This window comes from Lynx rufus, unplaced genomic scaffold (assembly GCF_022079265.1).
Source record: "Lynx rufus isolate CCGP_SWC_20201006 ecotype Redwood Valley unplaced genomic scaffold, mLynRuf1.p SCAF_5, whole genome shotgun sequence".
In the NCBI taxonomy this organism is placed as follows: Eukaryota; Metazoa; Chordata; class Mammalia; order Carnivora; family Felidae; genus Lynx; species Lynx rufus.
The window spans coordinates 82,892,299-82,906,394 of NW_025814867.1; the positions used below are offsets into that span (position 1 = coordinate 82,892,299).

General features: G+C 34.8%; 1 protein-coding gene across 1 annotated transcript in view; it reads right to left on the minus strand.

The window, feature by feature from the left end:
• The window catches only part of FGF12 (fibroblast growth factor 12), a 266,484-nt gene that overhangs the window by 173,729 nt on the left and 78,659 nt on the right, over positions 1–14,096 (minus strand). The window lies entirely within an intron of this gene.

The window sequence follows — 14,096 nt, forward strand, 5'->3', positions numbered from 1 at the left end:
AGCGTTTAAAATATATATTTTCGGGCAACATGCTACTAATAGACTTCAAGGTCTTAGATAATGCCAATGAAATCTTTTTTTAATAACTAAGAAAGTTCCTGAAAATCCTTTGGAAATATTAATGAGAAAAACATTCATTAAATAGCATACAAATTTAAAATAAATATACAATTTATTCCTGGATTTTACATAAAAAAAGAGTTAAAATACAAAGATGATACAAATAACAGAAAGAAATTCGTGATGAGGGTTAACTGTAAAATTAAAACTGCAGAAAAAATACCAAGAAATAACATGCATTGTGTTTCTATCAACCTGCTTTTTTCTTTTATGACCCTTAACAATTTCATTCTTTTATTACAGTGTGAAAGCACAGTGTCTGTCTTTTTCCGCTTTCATAACTAGAGTACCCAAAATAGTACTCAGCACATAATAAGTAAAAATATTTTAAATCAAATAGATAAGCAGATAAAAACGAATATGCATTAAAATTCACACTTCAGATGCAAGAATTATGATAGAAGGATAAGATAGAAACAGTAAGGTTTACAAATACTTTGTTCCTATCACTGCTTTGCATTTATTTTTCCTCTACTAGTATTGCTATTACCCTGGTGTAGTGCATTATTCTCTTTCTTTTCCTCCTTTAAAGATTTTAGTTTGAACATCATCTCCTTAAAGACATTTATATGGCAACCCTGTCTAAATTAGTTTCCTCTGTTATTCTCTATTACAGAAATAGATTTCTCTTTCATAAAACTAATCCTGAATGGAACATTTTCATATTTATGTGTTTACATGCTGTCTTGCTCCCCCACTACAGTGGAAGTGTTTTGCATTCCATCTCAAGTCTCTAAGACAATGTGTGCCACTTTACCAACTTTAAATAAATAGGTAATAAAATATTGGAGAAATGGGAGCTTGGAAAAACACTGCTGTTCCCTGGGTTTTGAGGAACAGCTATATTGAAACCATAGGCAAACACACCTTTGCAAAGTAATGCTATGTCCTTGGTGGTGGCTTTCAGTTCTCTCATGACTTTTCACCATTCGAGAGAGAGAGAGAGAGAGAGAGAGAGACTTTTCCCATCAAATGAAACAGAAGAATGGAAGTTGAAATAATAATGCAAATCCCTCATTGCCCTAGTTATAGAAATAAATTTCAGAGGAAATATCCAGCGATGTGCCATGAAAATTGAACACGCAGAAAGCTTCTGTCTCCAAATCCCAGGTGAGTTCTAATCTATTTGGACCTGAATAAAATTACAAGTAATCTCTCTTCCTTCTTGTCTCTAGAGTTCAATATTTAGCTTTCCTAGTAGTAGTTCATAAAAATTTTAAATAATATTTATTGTGATTCAAAATATCTTAGGTGACCTAATGAAGAGATGACACATGTATATGTCCTCTTTAATCTGTTCACTCGGTCTCTGTCTCTGTCTCTGTCTCTCTCTCGTTCTAAAGTCTTGCAGTAAATATATTTAGATTTTCAGTCTGGAGAGGTTTGGCATTTGTCAGGTGCCTACCTGATATCCATTTTCCCCTTCATAGTATCAGAACCTTGTTTTGATATATATGACCAGGTATATAGCTCAAAATTAAAAACAACAACAACAACAACAATCCAGATATTTACCTTCACTCACTGCACCTAGGGGTGATTATGTGACATAGTTCTATACTCATCGCTGGATATAGTTTATGGACATTGCTAGCATTTCTGGGAAAGTGTGTTTTCCAGATAAATGCATTATATTTCTCTGTGCCACTTTCTTTTTTACTCACAGGTTTTGCACCTACACTGTTACTTCAGATGACCCACTGAGTCATATTTAGGACCATGTGTAGGGTGTTATTACATAATTAATCCCAAATCCTAATCCAGGACTTTTATGAGGGTCAAACAGTTACTCTCAATAACTACACTAAGACATCATGCATAAACTGGAATTCTCCTGGATGAACCAGGACATATGGTCACCCCGTGGGAGATTCATGTTCTCAGTAGCCTCAAAATAAAGTTCTTTCTTTCCAGTTAGAAGTGGCTGACATATGTCACTTTTGACATGTACATTTTCATGCAGCTAAACAACTTCTCCAGTTTACTAGATTTTAAAATTCAGTGGTACAGAAACAAACTTTAGTGTACCATAAATGCAGTACTCTGTAGGCTTGAAGTCTCCTCGAAATGTAGCCCTTTGGTCTGTCCCTGTCTGCTGTTATTCCCATTTGGCTACATAACACACTGTTTTGTTGTGGTGGTGGTTTTTTTTTTTTTTTTTTTTTAATATTCTTTTTCTCAGAGCTGTCTGTTCAAAAAGCCAACTTCTCCACAGACCTGGTCATAGGAACGACTGGCTTCTGTTTCTCTGCTTCACCACATCTCTCTCCCATTCAAATCAGTTGAAAATTGACTTTTTATATTCCCTTTGCATTTAGCACTCATCATGCCTTTTTCTTTTCTCATCCCTGAAGTATGAAGAAATCATGGCCTATAGTCCTATTTTATGTAGATTTCCCTCTAAGCGAGTTAAATAAGGAGACATTTTAAAGAAGGAAGGTCCCCAAAATTGAAAAACTGCCTCATGCTGGGGATGGGAGGGTTGAGGGTGGAGAAAAATTGATCCATATCTTTTGATGATTTTTTTTATCACAAACTAAGAAACATTTACATATGAAATTACTAATTCTCACACTGGTTTCTGAGAGGGAAAGGCAAGGGAGGGCACTAATAATGACAGAACATCTCTTTTGGCAATCAGCCTGGCCCAGCAAGCCATAGTAAAGCTATAACTCCTCAGAAGGAGAGCACTGGGTAATTTACAAGGAAACTGCACCTAGAAGGTTAGGAAATTTCTCCAATGATACAAAGAAAGTAAGTTATGGAACTATGACTCAAACCCAGTTTTATTTCTAAAGCTTGCATTCTTTTTTTTAATATGAAATTTATTGTCAAATTGGTTTCCATACAACACCCAGTGCTCATCCCAAAAGGTGCCCTCCTCAATACCCATCACCCACCCTCCCCCCCCCACCCCTCATCAACCCTCAGTTTGTTCTCAGTAAAGCTTGCATTCTTAAATATTACTTAAAACTGACTGATTTCACTAATGGCTAAAGGAATGCAACCTAGAAATTTCGCATAAATGAATACGTGTCGGTCTAGAAAGGCAGAAGGGAAAATATAAAATTCAGTATCATTTTCAAATGATTCAACCAAAGGTCTTCATTAGTGCTGCCTTAGAAGCTTAATCCTACTTTTATTTTTCAATGAAAAATGTTATTAGAAACACATATGCTAATTTTTACAATTAAGGCTAGCCCTGGAGCTAAAGTATTAATATTTTCCAGACATTATACTCTTATAATAAAAACAACACCACTTACTATTGAAAATATAGTAAGTTAAAGATGGATGCTTACCATTATTCAATCCTTGCTGAAAGTAAAACTAATGATCTGTTGATTCTTCCTAAAGAAAGACAGCCTAATTCCAACAACAACACAAAAAATCATGTCACATGTTTGCAAGCAACAGCTGCCAGATTCTTGGGCTGCCAGGATTGAATATTTCTTTTCCTTTTTCTTTTCTTTCTCTTTTTTTAATTGGAAAGAATACCCCAGTTCACTTAACTAATATATATGAGGGTAAAAAAATAGGCAAATAAATAATTTTTCTAGGTGCTATAGCCAGAAACTAACCTAAAATGAAAAATAAATGTTACAAAATTCAAGAAAATCACATGTGTATGGAAGAAAAAATGTAAATGCGCTAAACTGAATATTTAACAAACTAATTGCTAAACAAGGCTTTGTGATTTGGTCTTTGACTTCCTTCTATCCAGGTGCCATTCAACTCTATGATTCATTTGGCAGTAATGGCTAAGGTACTCCTTCTTTCTCTTCTCTTCTCTTCTCTTCTCTTCTCTTCTCTTCCTCTTTCTTAAATATTCAGGACTTTTCAGAGAAAGTACCTGCTCCAAGAAATAGTTCTGCATATGCCTCATATTTCAGAACATTCCATGAGGAAGTCAGTTGATGAGGAAATTCAAATTCTAGAGTAGATAATATTTTGTACCCCCATTCTACATATTTTTGTGTAAAAAATCTGCCATTTCTTTTCAACATAAAATGGAAATCTTCCACTGAAAGATGACCTGAAATGACCAGACTGCTTCCCAGGAAGAAGCCCTGGCCAATCTTTGTTCCCCTTCTTTATAAGCAGTATTTGGTACAGAAAGGAAAACATGACAAGATCAGCTCTTAAAACTACAACACAATACCAGGCTCAATGCATAGAAGCATGCAATGACTCTTCTAGCAAACTTTCCATGTTTCAACAGTACCATCATAGCCTATTCAATGTGGAACCAGTTAATTGAACTAGAAACTGTATAGAGACAAAATCAACACAATTATTACAAAAACCATTAAGACCAGATGGCCAGTGAATTATCTGCAGAATTAAACTGCATGAACTGCATCCATTAACTGATTCAATAAGATTTTAACAGATACCCTTACATGGAAACTGCAGTCCTCAGTGTTACACGATGTATTAATATATATTAGGTCTAATCACTAACTTCAAGGGGTTTAATTCTGATAAGACAGAAAGGACACAAAAAACAGTAATTCTAACAAGAAGAAAGGGAATATGCAGATAATGTCCCATCAAGGTGCAAAATATGCAAGCTATGTTTGTAGAAATTTTATTTTGCAGAAATTGAGAAAAGTTTTATTCTCACTGTTTATAGTGAGAAGCAAAAGAAATTCGAGAATAAAAAGTGCTTTTCTCCTATTGTCATTTTGTGGGCATAAAATCATGCTCCCCTTTTAGCTTTTAATGTTGGTCTTCTCCTTTTCTTCTTCCTCAAAGGCCCCTCCCATGTTTCTCAATAACTCTTGACTTAGTCAAGTCAGTACCTTATCACAATCTTGAGATTGCTCTTACCGAAGCACCAGATTTAGGCATGTAATTCTAAATAGTGCAAAAGGACATGAGTCCATTAAAAAATTTCTCTCTCATTCTTGTCGTTGTCACTATTGTTGTTGATACCTATCAACAAAGCCATCACAAACAAGGTGATAGGCTGCTCTGATTTTAATATAATTATGATTTTGACATGTTGTAACAGTAAAGAGTGACACATTCTTAATTTCAACAGCAAACAAGATGAGCAATGTTGATTTAAAGAATGAACACTGAACTAGGATTTCCTTTTCTTGACCTACCTACCTTGTACTGAGCACCCTTATTTTAGTCACATAAGCTGTTTCCCAAGTGTATCTTCTGTCCTTCAGTGGCAATATCACAGTCATTACAAGGCCCAGATGAGACTGTTTATCTGAAAGCTCAGTTAAAAATTGAGAAAACATTCTACAGTGGAAAGATAGATTATATATAAGGCCAAGGGCATCATGGTATTATGGAAATCTCATCATTTCTGGAGTTAAGACCTAGATAATAAGTTTTCATTCTGTTCCTCACTAGGATGGACTAAAGTCAACAAGCGTCCTAAACTGCAGCTTTTCATCTATATTTAATGGTCCATTCCTGGCCTTCACAGAGCTGCTGTGCAAATTACATATAAATCTAAAAGTCTCTACAAAATAACGAAAACTAAGCAAACTATATTATTTGTTCCAGCACAGTTATTAATACTGCCGCTATGACTATCACTGTTAGAGCTATTCTTGTGACAACTTACAATATTGGTTATGTATTAGAACATAGACTGACCTAAAGCAGTTACTTTATCATTGATTTAGTTTCAAATATAATTGATATGGATTAAGGCAGTGTTAAGCAAGTCAATTTGTGTTTATATAATTTGACCTTCATTAATCCCTTAGTTGAAAAAAAATCTTAATAGTTCATAAGCTAAATAATTTAGATTTTAGAGATCACTGGTACAAGGTCAGAACATTATCAATATAATTATTTTAAGTTTATTAAGTAAACAATGGTTATAGTCAGAAAAGCAAGCCTTTTTAAAACATTTCAATTATTATCAATCACTAAAATGCCAGTGATGTGTGTGCTAAGTGCATTGAACCATTCATTTAAAAAGACCCAATACTTTCAGCCTAGTTACAAGTCCTAGACATGTTTCAAGCTATTCAAACTGCATTCTTACTAAGTGCAATTTCCTAGACTCAAATGTCAGGGCTCCCAAATTGTCCAAAGCACTGAATTATGTTTTTACTTCCCAAATGATGATATACCAGATGTTACTCTCATAACTTTCTTTTCTTTCATCATTTTCTTCTTCCAAGCTGAAGAAAGAAAAGTAGATCATAGGCAGAAGTGAGGTATCTTATCTGCTATAACAAAATACCACAGACTGGGTGGCTTAAACAGCAGACATTTATTTTTCATAGTTCCAGAAGCTGGGAAGTCCAAGATCAAGGTGCAGTCGGATTTGGTTCTTGGTGAGGGCTCTCCTTCTGGCTTGCAGACAGCTACAGTCTCATTGTATACTCACATGACATCATCTTTGTGTGCTTACAGAGAGAAAAAGTTCTGGTTTTTCTTCCTCTTCCTTTAAGATGCTAATACCATTATGAGTACTCCAGCCTCATGCCATCATCTAAACCTAATTACCTCCCCAAAGCCTCAACTCCTAATACCAACACATTGAGGATCAGAGCTTCAACCCATGCATTTTGGGAGGACATGTTTAGTTTATAATGGGGTAGGACTGGAGACCAAGTCAGAGGAATATATTAATAGAATATTGCATTGACTTCAATTATATAGGTGTGTATACAGGTAAAGAATTTAACCTTTAATCCAAAAAATATCTGGCATTTGCCCTCGGCTTCTGAAAATTGATATTTATTTGCCTAAGGGCCTTAGGCTAGCCAGAGAGAAACAATATGATTTAGGTTTAGCACTTTGAGTCATGCAACATATCAGTCTACCAGGAGCCTGAGGTCAACCACATGGGCAATCATTCAATCAATCTTACATAATGTAGTCCCAATAAAAACTCTTAACACCAAGGCTCAGGTGAGTTTCCTGACTGACAGTATTCCTTGTGTATTGCCAGATATTGATATCAGAAGAGTAATACATTCTGATCCTACAGGAAGAAGATAAGAGAAACTCTGTATTTGGTATGCATGGTATGTGTACCTATGTACTCTATGTACTTCTTCCCTTGGCTTCCCTTATAATAAACAAGAACCACAATTACAATACTTATAATAGTTTTCAGTGAGTTCTGAAAGTCCTTCTAGTAAATTATCAAACCAGAAAGTGGTATTGGGAACTACCCCAGACCCAAACTTAACAATTGGTGCTAGAGGTGAAGGAGGTCTTAGAGACTGTATTCTCTAATTTTGTATTGACCCAAACTTATTGCAACAGGTAATTATTATGATAAGTTAAAACTCTAGGAAGACAAGGATCTTGCCTATTTTTACCCTCTTGCATATGCTCACTACATAGTATAATGTCTAGTATGTGGTAGAGTTCCAATAAATATATATTGAATAAATTTTAGGTTTATTGAGGTTGACTTTGAGGACAAAGCAGCATTTGTGCTGTGGACTGTAAGATCACCAATGTAATCATAGTTAATTATTCATCTGTTTCTCCACCTATACTTGGAACAGGCAATTCTTTAAAAGTCCACATGTTTATTGAGAGGTTTCCTTTATCAGAGAATGTACTCAATGTTGTGATTGGGAGAAATATATGGCCCAAGTAGCAAAGATGACTATGACATAATTCCTTCCCACTAGAAAAACAGACAATAAGTACTGTGATATTAAAGCAGAAATAGCATCTAATTCTTACCGATATAGGTAATGGAAAGAGGTCACATATCAGTTAAGATCTGAACTGAATTACAAGGAAGGTTAAGAATTACATAGGCACAGAACAACAACAACAAAGGCAAATATAGCAACATCAATGTAACTATAGTAGTATTACTTTTATCCTTTATATATTTTATTACACATATGATTCTATAATAATAATCTAAAATATGTTATCACCAATTTTTTTTAAATTTTTTTAACGTTTATTTATTTTTGGGACAGAGAGAGACAGAGCATGAACTGGGGAGGGGCAGAGAGAGAGGGAGACACAGAATCGGAAGCAGGCTCCAGGCTCTGAGCCATCAGCCCAGAGCCTGACGCGGGGCTCGAACTCACGGACCCCGAGATAGTGACCTGAGCTGAAGTCGGACGCTTAACCGACTGAGCCACCCAGGCGCCCCTGTTATCGCCAATTTTTAACCACAGTTTGAAAATAATCTGACTTTAGAAATTTACATCAAACAATGCTTATCTGTAATTGTTTTTATGTATGCAAGGCTCAGTTCAAACTACTCTAAATATATAAAGATATCAATCTTATAGTAAATTTATAGAAAAGAGTAGAGAGGAGATTCAGACTATACCTTCTCTGCATGATGAAAAAATGCAACCCTCCCCCATTCCCACACAAATGCCTTTAAGCATTATGATAATTTGAGAAAATTTAGGTTGTTTTACAAGATTTTTCAAAATCATGTAAACCTCGAAGAGAATGAAATATCAACACTATTAAAATTCAAGTCAGTTATAACCGGTTAAATAACAAAAATGTTAACATTACAGGCACCATCTGAATAAGGTAAGATTTGTAGGCAAATCTGTCTCAACAGATTGTGACACAGCAGTGTTTCCTGAACTACTAAAGAAGGTGTTTCAGGAACAGAAGTTTCCAGCATTTGTGAGCTTCTTTTGTGTGGGAAAGTGATGCCTTCTAGAACTTTTATTTACTCAGTTTTACAAAAAGTATCATCTAATGCCATTAAAAAATTTGGGGGCTTCCTTCCAAAAAGGCACAATAAATAAAAACCAAGGAGGCAAAAGAATTATACACTGAAAACTACAAAACACTGCTGAAAGAAGTTAAGAAAGAACAAATAAATGGAAAGACATCTGTGTTCATGGATTAGAAGATTTAATATCGCTAAAGTGTCCATACTACCCAAAACAACCTTCAGATTCAATGTAATCTCCATAAATCCCAATAGCATTTTTTTTTCAGAAATAGGAAAAAAAATCCTAAAATTTAGGAAAAAATCCTAATCTCACAGCATTCTAAACAGTCAAGACAATCTTGATTTAACAAAAAAGTGGTGGACTCACACTTTCTGATTTTAAAATATATTACAAGCCTATAGTAATCAAAATAGTGTAGTACTAGCATAAAGACAGACATATATATGAATGAAACAAAATAGAGAGCTCGGGAATAAACTCTCACATACATAGTCCAGTGATCTCTGACAAGGGTGCTAAGACTACATAATGGGAAAAGGATAGTCTCTTCAACATATAGTGTTGGAAAAACTGGGTACCTATATACAAAAAAATAAATACATAAAATTGAACCCTTACATTATGTTATATATAAGAATTAACCCAAAATGGATTAAAAACCTAAATGTAATATTAGATTTGTAAAGTTCCTAGAAGAAAACACAGGAGAAAAGATTGATTTGGCAATGATTTATTGGGTATGAAACCAAACTCATAGGCAATAAAAGTAAAAATGGACAAGTGGGATTACATCAAAGTTACTGCACAACAAAGAAAGCAAAGTGAAAAAGTCACCTTCAGAATAGGAGAAAATATTTGCAAACCATATATCTGATAAGAAGTTCATATTCAGAATATATAAAGAACTCTCACAACTCAACAGCCAAAAAACACATTTAAAAATGGGCAAAGGACTTAGGGGTGCGTGGGTGGCTCAGTCGGTTAAGTGACTTGGCTTGGGTCATGATTTTGTGGTTCATGAGTTCAAGTGCCACGTCAGGCTCTGTGCTCCCAAAAATCAACATTATTTTTTTTTAAATGGGCAAAGGATTTAAAAAGACACTTCTCCAAAACTGGCCAACATGTATATGAAAAGTGCTTAACATCACTAATCCGAGGGAAATGCAAATCAAAACTACAATGAGATATCACCTGGTATCTGTTAGGTTGACCACCACCAGAAAGAAAGAAAGAAAGAAAGAAAGTTAGAGGAAGAAAGAAAGGAAGGGAAGGAAGAAGGAACGGAAAGGGGGGCAGAGAGAGAGGGAGGGAAGGAGAAAAAAGGAGGGAGGGAGGAAAAATAAAAGTTAGCAAAGATATGGAAAAATTGAAACTTTTGTCCACTTGTTAGGAACGCAAAATGATGCAGCTGCTATGGGAGCCAGTATGGAGGCTTCTCAAACAATTAAAAAGGAAATCTTTTCAGATGTTACAACATGGATGAACCTTGAAGACATTACACTAAATGAAATAAGCTAATCACAAAAAGACAAGTATTATGTGATTCCACTTATATGAGGTATCTAAAGCAGTCAAACTCAGAAACTGAAAGTAGAGAGGTGTTTTCCAGAGACTGAGGGGAAGGGGAAAAGGGGAATTATTGATAATGGGTACAGAATTTCAGTTTTGCAAGCTGAAAAATTTCTAGATATCTGTTACACAACAATGTGTGCACAGTTACCACGACTGTAACGTATACTTAAAAATGGTTAAGATGGTAAATTTTATGTTTTTACTATAATTTTTTTAATTTAAAAAGAGGAGGAAAAAAGCACGAGTTCAGACTATGTTGGCACCCACACTGCTCGAAATAGATGGCAATGATGAATAAAATATAAAAATGTAAGATCTAAATGACATAACCAGGTTCAAAGCAAGTTAAGAATCCCTATGGAATGTAGGAAGACACTAAGCAGTTTATAGCTGCAAAGCTCCATATCGTGAAGTTGGTGGTGTGCCTCTGATCAAGTCCATGGGAACAAAAGCCCTCTGTGGAGGATGGGGACCAAAGTATTATAAGAATGCTCAGAGAGATAAATGAGTTAATAACTTTCTATAAAAAGAACAGATAGTAAAAATAGGAAAAAATCAATCAAGATTAGGTAGATATTACTTGGAAACCATTAGACATCCAAAAACGAAAAATACATAGTGATTGAAATCACAAATTAGATGGCATTAAATCTAGAGTAGGTAAATTTGAGTTTCTAACATAAGTCGTTTTGAAAGTTATCAGCATCAAGATAGAGAAGTGAAATGTACATGGGTTAAGAGTTAAAATATCTCATAACTGAAGAAATATGCATCTTTTTATTAAAAGTGCATTCTGAATTTCTAACAATGTAAATTAAGATAGATTCACAACAAGATATTATAGTCGGATTTGCAGAACATGAAACATAAAGAGATTTTTTTTCCTCTATAGATTACCTACAAAGGAAAGAATATTAAACTGATGGCAAACTTCTCATATTCAACAATAGATGTCAGAAACCAACGGAGTATAATTTTCAAAGTCCTGGGAAAAATACAGGTCTACTAGAATCCTATAACAATCTGAACTATAATTTATTATTGAAAGCAAAAAGAAGGCATGTTCATGGACACCAGGACAAAGCGAATTCACCACTTACATAGACCTCATATCCAAAACAAAGATTTCTTTGGGCCAAATTTGATACATACACAAAACCAAAAACTATATGCATAGAAATTATTTTAAAGATTGGTAAATTTAACTATTATCTGTAGAATAATAACTAATCATGCATATGATTTTATTTTAAAGTTTCACTAATCAAATTGGCAAGAAGGGTGGTGGTGTTTACTAGGCAAGATGACATCCTAAGGTCAACCATTTGTTTGGAATGCAGACAGAAACAAAAAAATATTGAGCATATATAATGAGTATATATAATCTTATATACTTATAAATGCATGTTAAAAAGTAAGGGTAAATCACTAAAGACAGAATCATAACCTACATTTACAAACTAGTGGAAGAATAAAAATAGAATAGAGAAAAAGTGTCAACACAAAGAAATAAAAAAAGAACACAGAAGCAAAAGAAAAAAATATGAACTACAATGGCAACAACAAATCCAGATGCATCAACAATCTCACTAAATGCACATGAATTAAATTCAGCTATCAAAACACAGATTTTTCAGAATGGATCTTTACATTTTAGCTCTATGCTACTCAGCAGTCACTCCATCTTAACCACTCTTTCCTGTCTCCTGGTGACAGGAAGAAATCAGAAGTCACAAGGGAATTAATTCCTAGTTTTAAAATGAACGCAAACCAGGTAAATGACACACCGCTGGGACTCTAAGTAGCTTCTTTAAGACCTGTTGGGTTTGGCTCCAGCCACACATCAGCCCCCTGTCCTTGCCACATACCAGATATAGCCCCTGTTGATGTGCCTAACTATACTGTTTAACATGAATGAAATAGGAAACGACTTTAAAAAAAAAAAAAAACCCGCCAAGTTTTATATACACCAAAACACCTCAAGAAAACTTGTGTTAATAACCTGCTTTTAACTCACCACCAGGCCCCTGGCTGTGCTGGTGCTATCCTGCTGAGGCATACCACATAGCTGAGCAGTACTGTGTTTGTGATGGAGCCTTGATGTTCAATTCTTTTTCAGGTTTGCCTACCCCAGGATCAGCTCTCTCTAGTCTTATAATGAAAGCCTCAGGCCTATGCCTACTGTTTAAAATTAAACACCAGGGTGCCTAGGTGGCTTAGTCAGTCAAGTGTCAGACTTCAGCTCAGGTCATGATTTTGTAGTTCACGAGTTCAAGCCCCCATCAGGCTCTGTGCTGACAGCTCAGAGCCTGGAGTCTGCTTTGGATTCTGCGTCTCCCTCTCTCTGCTCCTTCCCCCTCTCAAAAATAAGTAAACATTTAAAAAATTAAATTAAATCAGATTAATTGAATACCAACACTTACTCCTATTAGTTCTATCCAGAGAGAGGATGATTTTGAAAGTAGGAATCCTGATGATTTTTGTCAGCAATGGCATACTTACAATTAAAGGAAAATTGTTCTCAGTAGCCTCTACCATAAGAAGGGAGAAATTAGGTGATTCTTGGTATGAAGCAATAAAAGAAAAGGAAATTGAGTATGTGGTTACCCCAAATAGGTAACTCACCAGGTAATTATTGGCAGTCTAAGGCATTTACTCCCTTACAAAAAAGCACCTGCAGTAAAATTATCTAATCAGGAATTTCTTGAAACCCCTCCTATGGGCTCAAGACCTCTGTGCCTTACCCTTAATTCTGAGCAAGAATGATAAAAAGAATGCATTTCTGAACATGCTTCAGAGTATGCAGTTTACTTAACTCCTACTGAATATCCAGGCTCCTCTCAGGAACTTTGAGATTGCACCCAACAAGGGAGACCTCTTTACACTTGGATCCCCTACATACACACACACACGCACACACGCACACACACACACACACACACACAGGCTCCTACACACTGTGCTCTGCCTACAGTACTGTTGTCAGACTTTCTGTGTTTTTCTTCTTCTAAAACCTTTGGAAATAAACTCTGGTCCAAAGATCTGAACTCCGTCTTTTTTGCATAACTGATAGTTTTGGCTCTTTGCTTGATGACTGGTTAAATCCCTAAAGTCAATACTATCCTAAGATTATCTCCATGTTTTAGTTTGTACTACAGTGAAACATTTTTTTTAAGTTTAACTAATTAGAATTACTCAAAACAACAAGCTTTTATATTTTTTGCTACTTTTAATTCTTATATTTAAAATATAAACTCATAATAACTGGACATTAAGAACTGTTAGAATTATGTCACATTAAAAATGAAAGATCATTTTTGTTTTAACCAAAAATGTGTTTACCTGTAAGTATTATATTGAGCAGAACTGTTGAAATAATATGTATGTACACATCTAGTATATGAATGCAAATTCAGATCTGAGTATGCTCGGTAATAAAACAGTAACTTTAAAAATCTTAATATGAATGGCAGATGTATTACTAAAAAACAAGCATAGTACAGCAGAGATTCATTCAACTGAATATGGAAAAAAGTTTAAAAACAATTTAATATTTAATTTAGAATCTAGTAAGTAGAACTTCCATTTTCAAGGATATCTCTTCATGAACTTCAAATAGGCTATTTCCTTATGAGAGAACAGATATAGATATCTGTATCTATATCTATATCTACATCTATATCTATATCTATCTATTCAGTGCAGTCACATTTTCCCAATACATAAATTATTATCTTG